This window comes from Dasypus novemcinctus, chromosome 5, assembly GCF_030445035.2.
Source record: "Dasypus novemcinctus isolate mDasNov1 chromosome 5, mDasNov1.1.hap2, whole genome shotgun sequence".
Lineage (NCBI taxonomy): Eukaryota > Metazoa > Chordata > Mammalia > Cingulata > Dasypodidae > Dasypus > Dasypus novemcinctus.
The window spans coordinates 23,153,815-23,167,754 of NC_080677.1; positions in this window are offsets into that span (position 1 = coordinate 23,153,815).

A 13,940-nucleotide genomic window follows, 5' to 3' on the forward strand; every position below is an offset into this window, starting at 1 on the left:
CTATCGTGGCCACCATCTCCACATCAATGATATAATTACTTCCATTGCAAGAGTCACAACAGTTCAATAGTAGAATACCAGCAAGACCACTCCAATCCATATTATGTTCCTCCATCCTGTAGACCCTGGGATGGCGATGTCCACACCATCTCTAAATAGAGAGGGGGCTTATATCCTACATGGCTGGTGAATGTGATTTCCCTGCTTGCCTTTGTAGACACTCTTGGTTTCCTGGTGTCATGGTTGACCATTCTCACCTCCCTGGCAGCTGACCGGGGTAAGTCCAACAAATCGGAGAGTAGGTGTTGCAACTCTGCTGAGGCTCAGGGCCCAGCTGGCACATGGACAGTCCAGAGATTCAAATCTCCTAAGCATACACCAACCCTAAGCACCAACCACAGGTTCAGTAAAAGTGACTGAAGAAGAGGCATGTGTAAAGAGGTCACATCTGAGTCTAACTCCATCAAATTCAGGAGAACAAATTCCAAAGTAGAGCCCACTGAAAAGGCACTGAACTCTAGAGCCATCTGTCACGATGGTAGAACCTATATGTCTCCCTAGCCCTCAGGAGCACCAGTACTTTGGGTTGTATCTACTTTGGCTGTCTCTGGAGTCCTGCTGAGATGTGTGTAAGTGCAACCCTTCTGATGACCTCCCAACTCATTTGGAAGTGTCTTAGCCATATAAACTCATTTCTTTACCATTTACCCCTTTTATTCAAGGTCTTTTTCTAGTTGCATCACCAGCTGGTTATGGCAGTAATCCCTCGACTCCAGGGAGGCTCATCCCTGGGAGTCATGTCCCATGCTGGGGGAAAGGTAATGCATTTACATGCTGAGTTTGGCTTAGAGAATGGCCACATTTGAGCAACATGGAGGCTCTCAGGAGGTAACTCTTAGGCACCCTGCACCTCTAGGCCTAGTTGAGATTTCAAGCACACAGGCTCATAAGCATAGTCATCAGCATCAAGGGCCCATCATTGGATCATCCTTCTTCACTGATCTTTGTCCTTGCACTTGGGGGATTGTTGCTCTTCCACTGGGGAATACGACAGAGCTCCCCAGGATGGGAATTCAGCACTCCCTTAGCTGTCATGTGTGACTCATCCACTATGACAATACCCAATGAACATCTGAACATATTTATATACCCTGTATGCATGCCCAGAACTCCCTCCCACCCATGCATCCCTCATCAATGACACCCCACACCGGTGCTCCTCCCCTGCCATAGTTGAACCCCTCTGTGACCCAAAACTTCTTAAAAAATGAAGCGTAATAAATTGCCAAATTCACTTAGTAGGAAAATGAAATAATATTGACAGGTTTAAAGATTAGAAATAGAATACATAATAATTTAGAAAATATAAGGTAAGAAATAAATTGGGGTATTAAAAAAGGAAAAATATCGTAAAACTTTGTTTTTGACCTTTTGCCTTTCATCACAGTAATAGGTAATGCCCTAATGTACAGTGACAAGGCAATCTCTTCCATTCCTTCCTCAGTGTCTACATCTTTTTTTTCCCCCTTTAATTTTGTCTTCTAAAAAAGTTTTAGATCACAGTAAGGTCACATATACAAAATAGGGGATTCCCATATACCCAACATCAAACCCTTTTCCCACTTCTCCAGCAATGATATTTTTACATGTGGATGTTATATTTGCTACAGCTAATGTACAGATATTGAAACATAGTTACCAACCATGGTTCCCTTATGTCTTACATTATGGTTTATATTTTAGACTGTACACTGTTCTAAATTTTTTTATTACATTATGGTTTAATTATAGTTTACATTTTAGGCTATACACTTTTATAAATTTTGGTGAAACTTAACATGGCTTATATTGATCATTGCATGATCTTGTGGAACACTTCCATTTCCCCCCAGTTACCGCCACTTCCATCTATTCTATTCCTCTCTACCTCTCCCCTCAGGGCCCACAATGACAACCAAACATCACTGCTTGAAGGACAAGATTCATAGATACTTACAACAATGCAGAGGGCTTGACACTGTAGTCTGTCCTCCCCCACTGGAAGCCACCCATGCTCTCAAGAGACACCCTCCCCTCTGTTTGAGAACATCAGTCTGCCCCAGGATGAGGGTACAGCACTTTCCTGCTCATTGTGTCTCCACCCACTGATACAACACAATATGACAAGATGAGCACTCACACACTGCCTAGAAGCCTGCCTCAGGTGAACCCTGTGCCAGATGCCCCCATCAAACCCCTTAAACAAGTAACCCTCCCCCATTATATTTTCTAAAGAGTTTTCTCAACATTATAGTTTCAACTACATACCTGACAATCTCCCATGTTCACCCGCTCACCCCAGACCCTACTCCCTATTCCATCTGACCCATTCTCCCAACCCTAGCCCCCCTCAAGCTTGCAAAGTCCCACCCAATAGTATCCCTGTGCCCTTATCTTGTCCCTTCACTGCACAACTACTTATCTCCACTTTATCGTAGATTTCACCTGTGTAGGCATCAGCTCACAATCTATCCCCCCCCATTTCCTATAAGCCTATATCGTCCAGTCTCTAGCTCTCTAAGACAGCTTGATTTTTTTAAAAAGATTTATTTTATTTTCTCTCCCCTTCCCTCCATTGTCTGCTCTCATTCACTGTATGTTCTTCTATGTCCGCTTGCATTGTCAGGTGGCACCGGGAAACTATGTCTCTTCTTTGTTGCATCAGCTCTCCATGTGTGCAGCACTACTCCCGGGTGGGCTGCACTTTTTTCATGCGGGGCGGCTCTCCTTGTGGGGTGCCTTCCTTGCACGTGGGGCACCCTGATGTGGGGGGGCCCCTGTGTGGCACAGCACTCCTTGCACATGGCAGCACTGCATGTGGGCCAGCTCACCACACAGGTCAGGAGGCCCTGGGTATCAAACCGTGAACCCTCCATATGGTAGGCGGATGCTCTGTCAGTTGAGCCACATCTGTTTCCCAGCTTGATTTGCTTAATTCATATCAGAGAAGTCATGTAGTATTTGTCCTTCAATGCATGGCTTGCTTCACTCAACATAAGGTCCTCAAGATTCATGCATGTTATCCCATGTGTTAGTACTATATTCCTTCTTACAGCTGAGTAGTATTCCATTGTGTGTATATACCACATTTGTTTATCCATTCATCTGTTGATGGGCATTTGGGTTGATTCCAACTTTTGGCAATAGTGAATAATGCTGCTATGAACATTGGTGTGCATATATCAGTTCGTGTCCTTGTTTTCAGTTCATCTGGGTATATACCCAGCAGTGGAATTGCTGGGTCATATGGCAAATTCATAACTTTTTTTTTCAGGAAACACCAAACTGTCCTCCAGAATGGCTAGATCCTTCTACATTCCCACCGGCAGTAGATGAGGGTTCCCATTCCTCCGCGTCTGCTCCAGCACTTGTAGTCCTCTGTTTTTTTTCAAATAGCCGCCAGTCTTATGGGTGTAAGGTGGTATCTCATTGCAGTTTTGATTTGTATTTCCCTAATAACTAGTGATGTTGAGCATCTTTTCATGTGCTTTCTTAGCCCTTTGTATTTCTTCTTTGGAGAAGCATCTGTTCAGATCTCTTGCCCATTTTTTGAATGGGTTGTTTGTCTTTTTATTTTTGAGATATAGGGTGTCTTTATATATGTTGAATATTAGGTGCCTGTCAGATATATGGTTACCAAATATTTTCTCCTATTGGGTAGTCTGTCTCTTCACTTTCTTGACAAACTCCTTTGAGGTACAAAAAGCTTTAATTTTTAAAAAATTGTTTTAGCAATTCATGGTCAATTCAGGGTCACTTGAATTTCCATTTGAACTTTAGGGTTAGCTAGTTTATTTTTGTACAGAATTCAGCTGGGATTCAGATAGGGATTCTGTTGAATTTATAGATCAATATGGGGAGTATCACCTTCTCAACAATATTGAGTCTTCTGACCTATGAACATGAGATATCTTTTCATTTTTACATCATTTTAGATTTTTTCCAACAGTATTTTGTAGTTTTCAGAGTCTTAAGTTTTATACTTCTTTTTTTAAATTTATTCCTAAGTATTTTATTCATTTTGATTCTATTTTACATGCAATCATTTTCTTAATTTTATTTTTAGATACTTCATTGCTAGTTACAGAAATATTTGAGTTTTGAATATTGTGCTTGTATCCTGCAACCTTGCTGAATTTGTTCATAGTTTTAATATTTTTTAACATAGTCCTAAGGCCTTCCATATAAAAGATCATGTCATCTGCATCTTTTTTCTTGGTTTCCAATTTAATGCCTTTTATTTTGTTTTATTATGCCCCCAGCTTTGTAAACGTAAATTCAGATTTTCATATTTCTGTTTGCTTAAAACAAAGTTCAATGTCAGTTATATCTCAATAAAGCAATTTTTAAAAGTCTGATTTAAAAAACAAAAACCCATAGCTGTCTCTTTTGAATTATTTGGTAAAATGAAGAATTCTTGGGATTGTGAGATGATGGCATCGTACTAACAAAGCTCAGTGATCTCACACACAAAAAAAATGGAGAAAGAGCCAAAAACTGTCCAAGGGACCTGCTTTGGGGAACTACAGACCAGAATAGTACTACACAACTCCCAGGAGGGTGAGGGACAAGAGACAAAGAAGCCAAAATAACAAACATGAGTTACCAAGCCCCTATAGCAGCTGGGAAGGACTTCCCTTCCCCACCCCCAAAATATTAAGCTGGGCTAAAACCCCTGGCTCCTTATGGTTGACTTAGAGGGGAACAGACATCTTCCTGCCTGTCAGCTGTTTAAAGGGTAAAGAGAAGTTGAGTTGGGGGCTTTACTTCAGTGAATTCGGCCAGCAGAGCCCGCTTTGAATCTCCGTTCTGGAGATTCTACACAAGAATCCAGGAAAGCGGTGACTGAAACAGCTCTGTGGAAAGGTGCACCAATGAGCACCATCTGCTGGCTGGTCTGGAAATTTCAGAGACAAAATCTGTTTATGGTACTTTCTGTAACCTAACCTGTGGGAGAAAATCTCTGCCCCATTAGTGAGTCCCTGGCTCAATTTTGATAACTTAAGCAGGGCAATATTAAAGACTTAGAATGAGTTGAACCAAATATCAAAGAAGAGCTGTGAAAAAAAAGGTAAGAGAGAGAAATTGGCCATCAAAGTAAGTTCACCACATTATTCAGATGCCTAGACATTAGCAAAGAATTACAAAGCTGTATTGGAAACAGGAAGAGATGGTTCAGCCAAAGGAACTAACCAATTATCCTGAAGAAATACAGCATTTAAGACAATCAGTGATAATCACCTAACTCTCCTAAGTCACTTCAAAGAATTTAAAGAAAATATGACTAAAGGTATAAACGATATTAAGAAGACACTGGGTGGGAAGAGGATGTGGCTCAAGTGTTTGGGCTCCCGTCTACCATATGGGAAGTCCAGCATTTGATTTCTGGGGCCTCGAGGTGAAGGCAAGCTGGCCTGTGTGGTGAGCTGGCTGAAGTGGAGAGCTGGCCCACGTGGGAGTGCTGACCTGTGCAGGAGTGCCAGCCCACATGGCAAGCTGGCCCAAGCAGAGAACTGGCACAGTAAGATGATGCAACAAAAAGAGACACAGAAGAGAGACAATAAGAATTCGAGCAGACTAGGGAGCTGAGGTGGTGCAAGAGATTGAGCACCACTCTACCACTCCAGAAGGTCCCAGGATCAGTTCCCAGTGCCACCTAAAGAGAAGACAAGCAGACACAGAAGAATGCACACAGAGAGCAGGCGACAGGGTGGGGGTGGGGTGGGAGGAAGAGAAATAAATAAATAATAAATCTTAAAAAAAAAAAACCACAAAAAACACCAGGTGAGCATAAAGAACGATTTGAAATCCTGCAAAGAAAAGTAACAGATTCTAAGGAAATGAATGACATGATGGATGAGATTAAAAATACCTTAGAGGGAGAGACAATGAAGATGGTGGCAGAGTGAGGCAGGCCAAGAGTCAGCTAATGCTACAGGGCAGTTAGTAATCACTCAGCTATCTAAAGCACCTATTTGGGGGCTCCAGAGACCAGAAGAGCATCCTGCAACATCCTTGAAAGAATGGAAGGAGGAGACTGCTCATCTGCGAAGATGAATAGAGCACTCCACCCTGTGCAGGCTGGTGCCCATACGCCACTGGCTGTGCAAGCCGCTTCAGGAGCTATTCTGTGGCTGGAATTGGAAGCTCCATTTCCCAAAAATGGGAGAGTAGGAGATGGTTCATCACTGACTTCAGCTATTGATTAGTAAATTTCGCTGGCTAAGGTATAACCCTAAGAACAGCTAAAGTTTGAACCTGTCCAAGTTGGAACGAGGCCACTAGCTGCCATTTTGACTGCCCCTGGCATGAGGAGAAGCAGGCTGATTGAAAATCACAGTACTGGTAGGGACCAGCTTCTTTCCACCCAGATCAGACTACAGCCCAGGCTTAGGCTCCAGCCTACTTCTAGCAGGGAGGAAGCTGGTGGGATCTGCACCAGCCTCTCTGGGTAACTACAGGTACATTTGGCTGGCACAGACTGAATAGTCAGATACCTGGGGCTCTCTCCCGGCACACCAATAAGATAGGAGAGCAGCTATGTTTCCTCACCCTTTCTGGGCAGCTGCAGGCACTTTCAGCCCACACAAACTGGTTTGTTGAGCACCTTCAATTCCATCTCCATCCCTCCAATGCCATAGAATAGGAGGTGTTGGGGTTTCTTCCTTAGACCCAAGGATACCAAAAAATTGAAAGTGAAAGGTTGGAAAAAGATATTCCATGCATGCAGTTACCAAAAAAAAGCTGGGGTAGCTATACAGACACATAGATGAATCATAAAGACATTATGCTAAATGAGGTAAGCCAGGCATAAAAGGACAAATATTGCCTTGACTCGTTAATATGAACTAAATACAAAGAATAAACACATGAAGTTAAAATCTGAAGTATAGGTTATTAGGAGATAAGAGGAGAGCTGAGAAATTTTGATGCTTAATGTATGTGGAAGTTTTAATTAACTTTATTGTAAAAGTGTGGAAATGTATAGAGTTGATGGTAACACATTATAGTGAATAGCAGCCGGTTTATAAATGAAATGTGGCTGGAAAGCATAGTTTGAGGAAGTAAATGTCAGTTGAAAGAAAGCTAAAGAATAATCTCGTTAATGAATAACACAGTGAACTCAAAGGTGGATGAGAATTGTGGTTGATGGTACAGATGTGAGAGTGTCCTTCTGTGAGCTAGAGCAGATGTATGTCTCTATTTCAGGGTGATGGGAATGTGGAGAAGCATGAGAAAAATACAATTGGTGTGACCTATGGACTGTGGTTAACAGCAATACTGTAATATCCATGCATCTCTGCCAAAGATATACTGTGTTGATAATGGGGGAGTATGGAAAAAGTGCATGCTTGCTTTGTAAGTTCACAACTTCTGTAATAAAAACATATTTAATAATAATAGGGTGGGTTGGGGGGGAAATACACCAAATGTAAGACATGAACTATAGTTAGTAATAAGATTTAGATGATATTCTTTGATAATTTGTAGAAAATGTCTCACAACATGCAAAGTATTTGTGGGGTTGATGTATGGGACCCCTGTAGATGTTATGCATGTTTGTTTTGTAAGTTCATAATTTTTACTATGCACTAATTGTTTATATGTATGTTCATATATGAATGATATACTTCAGTAAAATTTCAAAAATACATTAGAGGGAAGTGGACTTGGCTCAGTGGTTAGGGCTTTCGTCTACCACATGGGAGGTCCGCAGTTCAAACCCCGGGCCTCCTTGACCTGTGTGGAGCTGACCCATGTGCAGTGCTGATGCGCGCAAGGAGTGCCGTGCCACGCAGGAGTGTCCCCCAAGTAGGAGAGCCCCACGCGCAAGGAGTATGCCCTGTAAGGAGAGCCGCCCAGGAAGTGCAAAAGGAAGTGTAGCCTGCCCAGGAATGGTGCCACACACGGAGAGCTGACACAACAAGATGACGCAACAAAAAGAAACACAGATTCCCGTGCCGCTGACAACAACAAAAGTGGACAAAGAACACGCAGCAAATAGACACAGAGAACAGACAACTGGGGTGGGGGAAGAAGGGGAGAGAAATAAATAAATCTTTTAAAAAAATACATTAGAGGCACATAAGAGTAGATTGAATTGCTTGAAGACAGAATTAGTGGTTTTGAAGATAGACCATCTGAACTGGAAAAGACAGGAGAACAGAAAAGAAGAGAATGAAAAAATGGAACAGAGTCTCAGGGAATTGAGTGACAATGTGAAACACACATTTTCATTATTGGTATTCCGGAAGGAGAAGAGAATAGAAAAGGACAGAAAGAATATTTGAGGAAATAATGACCAAAAACTTCCCCACCTTATGAAAGACATAAATATCAATTTCCAAGAAGAATAATGCACTCCAAAAAGAATAAATCCAAATAGACCTATCCCGAGACACCTACTATTCAGAATGACAAATGTCAGAGATAAAGAGGATTCTGAGAGCAGCAAGAGAAAAGCAAAGCATCACATGTAAGGGAACCTTGATAAGATTAAGTGCTGACCCTCATCAGAAATCATGAAGGAAGAAGAAAGTGGTATGATGTATTTAATGTACTGAAAGAGAAAAATTGCCAGCCAAGAATTCTGTATCTGGCAAAACTGTCCTTCAAAAATGAGGATGAGTTCAAAGTCTTCACAGACAAAAAAACTGATAGGATATGTTACCAAAAGACCAGAATTACAAGAGATACTAAAGGGAGTACTGCAGCCTGAAAAGAAAAAACAAGGGTGAGAAATTTGAAGAAGAGTTTATAAATGGAGATTATTAGGAAGGGTAAAATAAATTATTTTTCTATGAGAATTTTTTTTTAGCACATGCCATAGTGGAAATTTTGGAAAATACATAAACCTGTAAAAGAAACAATATAACTCCTCTTTAACCCATCACATGGGGGGGGGGCGCTATTAATAAGTTGATCGATTTCCTTTTAGAATTTTTTCTACAGATATTTGAATACTTAGATATAATTGGATTCATGCTGAATATATACTTTACAATCCTGTTTTCAGGAGACTTAGTGTACACTCAAACCTTTCTCAGGATTAAGAGGCTTTATGAACATTTTTTTTAAAAAAACAAAACAAAACACCATAACCCAATTGGGTCTGGGTGAGATCTCTTCCTTGGCTTGCACTGGTCCTGGAGCAAGGACTATGGAGGGTCTCTTGTTCGACCTGCACATGACCTACCCCGCCTTGTGGGTGAGACCCAGAATATGCTTCTGTGGCCCTTCGTGATACTGCTCTGCTGTTACCCCCGTGCATGGATGGTACAGCTATGCTATTGGTGCTTTGTTCCCCTGCTCTCCTGTGTTTAACGTAGGCATTTTTTTATTCTCCTGGTTTTGTCAAGTCTTTTAATATTTCTGCAGGACAGTTAGAGCCTCTCTAACTGGTTTGTCATTTAAGATTAGAAAGCTTTTTCCTCCCACTTGATCAGGAGTGTCACCCATAACTCCTCTTTTGAGCTGCCTTCTGTTACAGTACCTCTAATTTCACGTTGACCTCACTGATGACAAAACTGTGTGAAAATAAGAGGCAGAGGAGCTCTGCAACCTAAATGAAATCTGTGTCAGCATGATGGGTGGCCCTGGAGATAGTGGGGGTCCAGGTGCCATACCGTTCCCATCACCATACTCCAGGAATTCCAGATGTCTTTCCACCCATGGGGAGGGGACATCACTGATGGCCAGGGGTGAAAATGAGGGTTGAGAGGACTGAATGTATTTTGGGGACTTTTCCAGATGTCCAGATATCCCAAATGTCTGTTTTTTTATGGTACTCTATTAGTCCACAAATGAGGATGTGGAAACAGTGCTATGGAAATGATCTTATGACCAGAGAGACCAGAAGGTGGGAAAACTTGCCTGCCCAAGGTCATGCATTGCCCAGTAATGATGGGATCTTAGGGAGGGGGTGGAGTTTGTGCAGGGCAGAGTTGTCTCCTCATGCTCCAGGCATGCTCAACCCCCACAATTTCTCTTCTCTACAGTCAGCTCCTGTCCTGTTGAAAAGGTACTTGCTAAATATTATTTGATGAGTGTGACACTAGCATTTCCCCATATCAGTAAGAATGCTACAAAAGTAGGGTTTTTCATAGCTGCAAAATATTGCATTCTCTGATTCTAACATAATTGATTTAGTCATTTCCTCCAGAAAGAGATTAGGATCTCTTTTGGAGACAGGAGCCTAAATTCCTAATGTGTCTTCACATAAAGCTGTCACCAGCATTGGAGTACAGTGCTTTAGTTACACCCCATCTTTCCAAAGGGGATGATCCAGTGACAATCCCATCACTTAGGATCAGTGTCCAGACCTAGGACTGCCAGTGTGTGGTCTGGTCTCAGTTTTGGTTTGCCTTTAAAAATTCACAAACCCAGATAGAATTTGGGCCATAAAGAAAGAGGGAGGTTTCCCAATTGAGTTTGTTGGAGGCAACACTTTAAAGTAGAACAATTTACTTCTAGTATCAATCCTGAAAGAAATCAGTGAGGAAATTGATGGCAGTTACAGGCGGTTTGCATTTATGGTCACCCGAGAAATTACCACATGAGTTCACTCCAGGGTTAAAATGAGCCAATACTGGACACTCAAACAGGAGAGCAGAAGCTGACCAGAAAACTCTCTGTGCACCTGAAAAATTCCCTTCAGTCTCATGGCATTGCTTGTGTGTTTGATGGCGTTTGTGACAGAACCTCCATGTTTAATGCCCATCATCTTTACCCTTGTCTCTCACTTTTGTGGATGGCCTCTGCAAAGATGCATGTGAGAGTTTGAAGTTGTTTTATGAATCCCCAAAAGAAAAAGATTATGCTCTTAAACTATCCATTCCTGTGGGTGTGGTGCCCTTTTGATTGGACTATGTCAGTGAGGCATGACTCAGATTGGGTCTCTGCCCTCTTACTGGAGCTTTATAGAAATGAAAACAGAGAGAGAGAGACAGAGAAAGGAAGCTACCATTTTTGACCCTGTCACATAAGAGAGGACTTGAGGATCCCTAGCAGCCAAAGCTTATGCACAGAATCTCCAAGAGACTGGGGCCATGAAGTTGAATAGATGAGCCATATGTCTGATAGCCCACAGCTGAACTCAGAAGAAAGCGGAGCAGCTGAGACTGAGACTGAAAGTCTAGAAATGGACAAGCCTTATGCTTGGTTGCCCACAGCTCAGCTCAAGACAGTGGGTTCTAGAGGGGAAGGCAGGGACCTCAACAGAGATTGGCTGCCATCTTTGCCACATGGCAGGCCCCCACGATAACGAGTAGCTGATTTTGGTGAGAAAGCCTCTCTGCTGGTACCTTGATATGGACATTTCATAGTCTTGGAACTAAAACTTTTGCACCAAATAAAATTCCTATTATAAAAGCCAAACCATTTCTGATCCTTTGCATCAGCAGCCCTATGGCACACTAAAACAATGCTTTAGTCACCCTCTCTGTCTCAGGACTCAGTTGTCACAGCTGGGGCAGGTGACTTCTCTCTTGATTTATTTTCTTCACAGATACATTCCCTTTTATCCCCACTCCCATCTCCCTTTCCACTGTGTTTGAGATGTAGCCTTTAAAGCATGAATTAATTATAAATGTGTCATTTTGTGTACCTATGTATTTTTTAAAAATTTTTTATTAGGGAAACGGACTTTGGCCCAGTGGTTAGGGCGTCCGTCTACCACATGGGAGGTCCGCGGGTTCAAGCCCCGGGCCTCCTTGACCAGTGTGGAGCTGGCCCATGCGCAGTGCTGATGCGCGCAAGGAGTGCCGTGCTACACAGGGGTGTCCCCCGCGTAGGGGAGCCCCACGCGCAAGGAGTGCACCTGTAAGGAGAGCCGCCCAGCGTGAAGGAGGGAGCAGCCTGCCGAGGAATGGCACCGCCCACACTTCCCGTGCCGCTGACGACAACAGAAGCGGACAAAGAAACAAGACGCAGCAAAAAGACACAGGAAAAAAAAAAAAAAATTTTTATTAAAGAAGTTGTGGGTTTCCAGAACAATAATGCATAAAGTATGGGATTCCCATATCCTATACTATTATTAACACCTTACATTGGTTTGGTACATTTGTTAAAATTGATGGAAAAAAGCACATTTTTATAATTGTACTATTAATTTTCTTTTTCTCTCCTCTTCCCCGCCACCCCGGTTGTCTGTTCTCTGTGTCCATTCACTGTGTCTTCTTTTTTGTCCACTTCTGTTGTTGTCAGTGGCATGGGAATCTGTGTTTCTTTTTGTTGCATCATCTTGTTGTGTCAGCTCTCCGTGTGTGCAGCACCATTCCTGGGCAGGCTGCACTTTCTTTCGTGCTGGACGGCTCTCCTTACGGGGTGCACTCTTTGCACGTGGGGCTCCCCTACGCGGGGGACACCCCTGCGTGGCAGGGCAGTCCTTGCGCGCATCAGCACTGCACATGGGCCAGCTCCACACGGGGTCAAGGAGGCTCTGGGTTTGAACCGTGGACCTCCCAGGTGGTAGACAAAAGCCCTAGCCACTGGGCCAAGTCCGCTTCCTGTAATTGTACTATTAATTATTGTCCATAGTTTAACTTAGAGTTTACTGTGTTGTGCAGTTCCGTGGATTAAAAAAATTTTTTTATTCTATTACCATATATACAACTTAACATTTACCCTTTTAAACAGGTTCAAATCTGTATTTCAGTGCTGTTAATTACATTCACAGTGTTGTACTACTATCACCACCATGTTGCTTAAACATTTCCATCACTCCAAATAGGAACCCTATTCTCCCTATTCCCACCCTTTCCCTTGGTAACTTGTATTCTAGATTCTGACTCTGAATTTCCCTATTCTAATTATTTTATATCAGTGAGATAATACAACATTTGCCTTTTTGTGTCTGGCTTATTTCACTCAACATGATGTCTTCAGGGTTCATCCATGTTGTCACATGTATCAGAATGCCATTCCTTTTTATAGCTGAATAATATTCCATTGTATATATATACCACATTTTGTTTACCTGTACATTGGCTCATGGACACTTGGGTTCCTCCCACCTTTTGGTAATTGTAAGCAATGCTTCTACAAACATTGGTCCTCAGTTATCTGTTTGAGTCCTAGTGGTGCGATTGCTGGGTCATGTGGTAATTCTGTACATAACTTTCTGAGGAACCACCAAACTGAATTCCACAGTGGCTACACCAATTTACATTGCCACCAGCAATGAATAACTGTTCCTGTTATTCCACATCTTCTCCAACACTTGTCTGTTGTGTGTGTGTGTGTGTTTTATAGTGGCCATTCTAGTGGGTGTGAATGGTACCATATTGTGGTTTTGGGTTTGCATTTCCCTAATGGCTTTTTGACCATTTATATTTCTTCTTTGGAGAGATGTCTATTCAAGTCTTTTGCCCACTTGTAAAAATTTTGTTGTTTTTTTGCTGTTAAGTTGGATGATTTCTTTATATATTCTGGACATTACACCTTCATCACATATGTGGATTTACAAATATTTTCTCCCATTTTACTTTCATGATAAAGTTCTTTGAGGTGCAAAAGTTAAAAATTTTGATGGGGTCCCATTTCACTATTTTTTCACTTTGTTGCTTGTGCTTTGAGTGTAAAGTCAGAGAAACCACTGCCTAACAAAGTCCTGAAGATGCTTCCCTATGTTTTTTTCTAGGAATTTTATAGTTTTGATTCTTATATTTAGATCTTTGATCCATTTTGAGATAATTTTTGTATATAGTGTGAAGCAGGGGTCTACCTTCATTCTTTTATATATGAATATCCAGTTCTCCCAGTGCTATTTGTTGAAGAGATTTTTCTTTCCCTATTTCTTGGAGTTAACACCCTTGTCAAAAATCAATTGACCGTATATGAAAGGATTTATTTATGAGCTGCCATTTCATTTCCATTAACCTATATGTCTATACATGTGCCAA